This window comes from Salmo trutta, chromosome 3 (assembly GCF_901001165.1).
Source record: "Salmo trutta chromosome 3, fSalTru1.1, whole genome shotgun sequence".
NCBI lineage: Eukaryota > Metazoa > Chordata > Actinopteri > Salmoniformes > Salmonidae > Salmo > Salmo trutta.
Window position 1 is genome coordinate 28,787,005 of NC_042959.1, and position 6,379 is coordinate 28,793,383.

General features: G+C 45.3%; 1 pseudogene; it reads left to right on the forward strand.

The window, feature by feature from the left end:
- The first annotated feature begins 443 nt into the window (after positions 1-443).
- Positions 444-5,745, forward strand: LOC115172110 (neuronal acetylcholine receptor subunit non-alpha-3-like; annotated as a pseudogene).
- The last annotated feature ends 634 nt before the right edge of the window (positions 5,746-6,379 follow it).

Consider the following 6,379-nt stretch of genomic DNA (forward strand, 5'->3'; position numbering starts at 1 on the left):
GACGAGAGAAGCAGACAAGCGAACTGCAGAGAAAATACATCTCACCCCAGCAGCTGCCAAGCGTCAAAATTTGATTTTCTTGGTGAGAAATGTCAGAAGTTCATGTTCACTATACGCATGACTGTTGGGTAACCTATATATGCTAACGTTATATCATGCTGTTTTCTGAACTATTTCCAATTCCTCCTTATCTTTCCCATAGTGGCAGGTAATATAGTCTAGCTTTATCAGACTACCAAGCTAACTCCCGGTATCTCAGAATATTATCACAACAACAGGTAGACTACACTGTTAGTCTACAGTTTTCTCACAGGTGCGCACCCACGCCTGGTAATCTGCACAGTGCTGTGGATCCGTAGACGTTCCTTTGATTGGTTTAGGATCCTGTTTAAACCCCATTCAAACCCCCCTCCCTCTTGTCGCCGCACGCTGGAGAGATTTGCAGAACGGCTGTGGGGCGTCGCCGGTGCCATTCCGCCACGCAATTAGATTTTTGTTCTCGAGGAGCTCAACCGAGGGCTCGTTTTTAATATTATATCGTTTTTTTTGTTTCATTAACAACATTACTATTGGAATTATGAGACTTGTTTATTGCTCAGGTGGTTCTCAAGTCGTTGTCTTTAGCCTAATGCATGATATCAGTTTACAGAAGCCTCTGAGCCATTGAGAATCACCATGAAGTTGCGGACACCTGTCCTCTTTTCATCGATGTGTGCACTTTGTCTCGGCACCATTCCGGGTAAGTACAGGAACTGGAACCACTGCATGTCTTGAACAATTAAGTAGCCTATTAAAGGAGTTCTAAAAGTGTGGTGTTTGCGAGGGATAGCCTGTGGAACTGAAAAGTGCATGACACTTTTTTTTACCAATCCAAGTCACAAGGGGAAAAAAACATAACACATCTGGGTTTACGTAAATTTACGATATGACATTCCACACGATTCCAATTACTCATAATCATGCCATCTGACAAACTGGGAGCATTAACTGCACTCGGCCACCGTGGCGCGCCTGTTTCTTCTGGCACGGGATAAATCTCCGGCGCAAACACGCGCTCCCTCCGGTCTCCTTCATGTCTCCTTCATGTCTGGTTGTGTTTCTGCTCACCAACAGGGGTGACAGTGTATGTGTTATCTTTCTGAAAATAATGGTCATCATATCTGGTGAACTTCTGAAGTGCAGATGCTATTTGGCAGTAAAACCTCAAGGCTATTTGTGAACGATTGGACGTTGTGTGAAGGTAATGTTGAAGATGGCAAAATCTTAGTAAAGGGTTGCATTTAATTTCTAACGTTAAGTAAACATAATACAGTTCTATACATAAATATGTATATATTGTTTTGATTCCTGGATGGAGAGGAAGTTAGGGCTGACAGATGGGGAGTCAGAGGATGAATCAACTCTAGCTGCAGGTTAAGGGTCACACACACACACACACACACAATACAGAAAGTGCGGGAGAGACAGACAGACACCACCAAAAGACACACACTTTCAGCTATACACATCTCTTCTGGAGGAGTTTCAGTTGAGTAGCCAGCTCTCTAACCTGTCTCTGTACCCCCACCCCCATTGTTCAACTGTTTGTAATCCGATTCATATTCCACAATCCCTTCTTATGCAACCACAGTAAACACTATCTACATGCTAAATTAAAATTAGAGACCATTAGTCTATGGTGCTTAAACAATTATTTCCAATATAAATTCTTAACTGACAGCTGGTGATAAAATGATTTTCTTATTAAGGTCTTATACATAACTTAAAGCCTCTATTCTGTGCCACCTCTTCCTCTCTTCTCTCACTCCATTAAACCCGATCTCTTTTCCCCTTCACTCCCATCCCCAGGTGAGTTTGGGTCTCTGGCTGAGATGGAGGGCCTCCTATTGAGGAACCTGTTCCAGGGGTACCAGCGCTGGGTCCGGCCCATCCAGCACGCCAACGACACGGTCACAGTACGCTTCGGACTTCAGATCTCACAGCTGCTGGACGTGGTGAGGATGCGCACACACACAAACAAGGAATTGAAGCGAAACGCACACACACAGTGACGAAAGACCTTACCGCACTAACAAACGATGAAAGACACAAAAGATTCTAAATATCTTGTCTGAATGGCTTGAACCATGTACTTCTTAAACCAGAATTATAATTCTGTCCCTGTCCATGTTGCTGAAACAAAACAAGCACCGCCACAGTGAAACAGCCCCATTCTGCTGAGCTGTCCAAGGTCCTGACGTAAAGCTGTTGGCCTCCGTAGAACTTCCATCTAGCTTTTTTTCTCTTTTTATAGACCTCACAGAACACGCTCTTTTTCAACAGAGGTTACATTTTTCAGGGCCAGATGTGATAGGCTGAGATGGTTTAGCTGTTCTGTCAGAGAACACAAGCAGGTAATGGAACAATCCCAGTCATGGTGTTAAATATGAACCTCCCCTACACACACAGCAGGCTATGTATTCCTGTCTGTCTCTCTGAGGGTATAGGGGGAGAGGCCTGTGGTATGTAATTATCGAAAAGGGTTGTTGTGAATACAAACTGATGTTATCATACCATAGAGAATGAAAGAAGGAGAGATGAGGTTGGAAAATGAATAGAACAAGGAGGATAGGGAAAGAGGGAGAGAAAGAAAGAGCGAGAGGTGAAACGCAGGAGGAAGAGGTATGGTGAGCTAGTGAGAGAAGTGCTCTGCTCCAGGCTGATGAGTGGCACCAGTGTTGCTAGGTGTCTGTCCTGTATTAGGTTACAGTTCACCTCTGGACTATGGGATCCCCACAACCTCAAACTCAATCCGACAGCTGATCCCCGCTACTTATACGCTTCTCTTCCACGCTCCCTCTCATTTTCTCTCCTTCTGTCAGTCTTGCTTACCAGTGTGGTCATTTTCTTACATTTAATTGAATATTACAATACCACGATTTTGTGAACACTATTGGTGTGTGTGTGCGCGTGCTCCATTCAAATGAGATGGGATAATGAACAAGGAATTGAAGCAATTTGGCCTGAAACAGACATGATTCTGACCTGGATGTCTAATCTACATGATATCTTGGTCTCTGTCTGTCTCACAGGATGAGAAGAACCAGCTGATGACTACTAATGTGTGGCTGTGGCAGGTGAGGAGGAAAAGAGGTTGTGGCCTGTTTTCCATAGATGAGGATGGATGTATTGTAATACGTGTCTTTCCCTCAACATGAGGGGCTATATTATAAACTACGATGGAACCCTGAGGACTATGGTGGGATCACGTCGATCGGAGTTCTATCTGAGACAGTCCGGCTGCCCGACATCGTGCTCTGAGAAGAAAGCTCTATGATGTGTCAGATATTATGGTGAGCACCGTTAAGCATAATGTCTTCGGACAAGACGGTGTTAACATCCACCTATTTTCCCACTGATGGTTCACATTTAATAGACCGTTTTGTTTGATGTTTTCCTAAAATGTATGTTTTATATGCACAATAACCTTAACTCGTATTACTCTCCTCCCCCAGTGCTGACGGGCGGTTTGAGGGCTCCCTGACGTCCAAAGCCATCGCTAAGTCTAACCCTAAGGTCACGTGGACCCCTCCGGCCAGCTACAAGTCAGCCTGCACTATGGATGTCACCTTCTTCCCCTTTGCACAGACAAAACCGCTCCATGAAGTTTGGATCCTGGACATGCGATGGTAACATGGTGGACATGATCCTGTTAGGTGATTATGTAGACAGGAAAGACTTCTTCGACAACGGAGGGAGATCCTGAACGCCAGAGGAAACCGGTGGGATGGGAGCTATTCCTTCCCCTTTATAACCTACTCTTTCATTCTGAACCGTCTCCCGCTGTTCTATACACTCTTTATTATTCCGTGTCTCGGTCTGTCGTTCCTGACCATGCTGGTGTTATATCTTCTGTCGGATGAAGGGGAGAAGCTCTCTCTCTCCACCTCCGTCCTTGTGTCGCTCACTGTGTTCCTCCTTGTCATAGAGATCATCCCATCTTCCTCCAAGGTACTCCCCGATGAGAGGGATGATCTCCTCTTCATTATGATCTTCGTCACTCTCTCCGTCATCGTCACGGTGTTTGTCATCAACGTGCACCACCGCTCCTCAACCTCCTACCACCCCATGTCCCCCTGGGTTCGTTCCCTCTTCCTTCAGAAGCTAGCCAGGATGCTGTGCATGCGGGGCCACACCGACCGGTACCACTATCCAGAGCTGGCACCGGAGAGCCCAGAGCTGAAGCTCTGGTCTGGGGGCTGGAGAGGGGGTCAGAGGGGGAGTGGGTAGACCCATGGACAGAGTCTTCTGGAGGGGAAGGAGGATGAGAGTCAGGCCTGGGTCACCGTGCTGGAGCGGGGGTCAGAGGGGGAGCGGGTAGACCCATGGACGGAGTCTTCTGGAGGGGAAGGAGGATGAGTCAGGCCTGGGTCACCGTGCTGGAGAGTGCTACGTATTAAGTGCGCTACATCAGCCGCCATTTCCGCAAGAAACACTTTATCAGCGAGGTGGGTCACAATGCTATATATTTGAATCAACAAGATATGTAGTGTAATGCCATGTAAATAATGATATAATCATCAGCTGAGTTTTCCTGCTTTTCCTGTTCTCCTCATTCCAGGTTGTGCAGGACTGGAAGTTTGTTGCTCAGGTTCTGGACAGCATATTTCTGTGGGCCTCCCTCACCGTGTCGGCCCTGGGGACCATCCTCATTTTTACACCTGCCCCTCATATGTTCCTTAGTATCCCCCCGCAGTCCGGTCCCAGCACCCCCCTCTAACTCGGCACCCTCCCCAGTCCTGACCCAGCACCCCACTTTAACTCATCACCCCTCCCTCGTTGGGAAACCAGCACCACCCTCTAACTAATTTCCATCCCCAGTCTGGACCCAGGACCCCCCCCACTAACTCGGCACCCCCTGCCGATTCACCCTCTGATGCTAATTCCCCAAACGGAGGCCAGGACACCCTACCAACAATTTAACCCTGACCTCCAGCCTGGATCTATAGCCCCTCCGTCTCCAGTTTCTCCTGAACCTTTCAGCCAACTTGCTATGGTTAGACTCCAACTCCATACTGTTGAGCTATGGCCTGCCTTCCCCTGCCACACTGTGAGTCAGAATAGCACATCACCTTGCTATAGAGCCTTTACTCACATTTACATATTACACTGAGAGAGTTCACTCAATGCACAGAAAACGAATTACAAATATTAGCTTGTCTCAAAGCCACAATACACTAATGTAGCATTCTTAAGACTGAAATTCTTTGAATTAGTGTAATATTTACAATATATTCTCTGTAGTTACTGTATGTACCAACAACATTTTACTTAATTCTGCCTGACTTCTTCTCAATAGACTTCTCAAAACCATTATCACCTTGTGACCCAACTATTGTGGTCTTAGTTAGTGTAACTTAATTCGTCTGTGAGTAGAATGGCGGCGGCATCCAGGCCACTCTGATTGGACGATCAGTGTTCTATTTGTGTTCGTCGAGGGACCTCATTAGCAAGGGATTGTTTGGGTTCTATTTGTTTGATTTGGGTTTTGTGTCCTTTGACTCTTATTTCATACTAGTTTGAGCACTTCAGCAACAAGTTAATTATAATAAGTTATTATTCAAGTACAATGTATAGACAACTTTTTCCCCCCACTGAGGTCACGAATGCGATTACTGTTAATGAGTATGAGGGCAACACAGTGAATCAACTACAAACAATTGTTCCGGATGTACGTCAAAACAGAATAAAGATATTTTGAATACCGAAAGTTTGTATTTCATCATGCAGTATTGAATGTCTAAATCCCTTAATTTGGATTCGCTTGGAACTGTTTAGAAGTCGCACAGAGTGACGCGGATGTTACAGACAAATTGAACGTGATAGTTTTAAGTGTAGCATTATTTTATTCCACTAGGGGGCAACCTTGGTATGACAATGATTCAGGTGTCTCCGACACAGCAAAGTTTTTGCTGTAGTCCTAAATATGGGAGATATATTTTTTTTGTCCATCAATCCTTTGGTCCTGAATCGTTACAATATGTAGATATGTAATACAATATGTAGATATATAATACAATATGTAATACATGTTGCTATCTCTCACACACTGATACACATACACCCTTTGCATGTCATGCACACAAACACACACACCCAATAGGGAAAAAATGGGTTTCTCAATAAGGAATCATTCTATAAGAAATAAAATGCCAACAAAGAGTCACAACTACGATCAGGTTGCAAGTAGTCTAGCAATAAGAGAGCTGGGCCAGTAACTAAAAGGTTGCTGGTTCGAATCCCCGAGCCGACAATGTGACGAAGCTGTGGATGTGCACGGCACTTGACCCTCACTTTCTCCAGGGGCACTGTACTACTATGGCTGACCCTGTAAAACAAC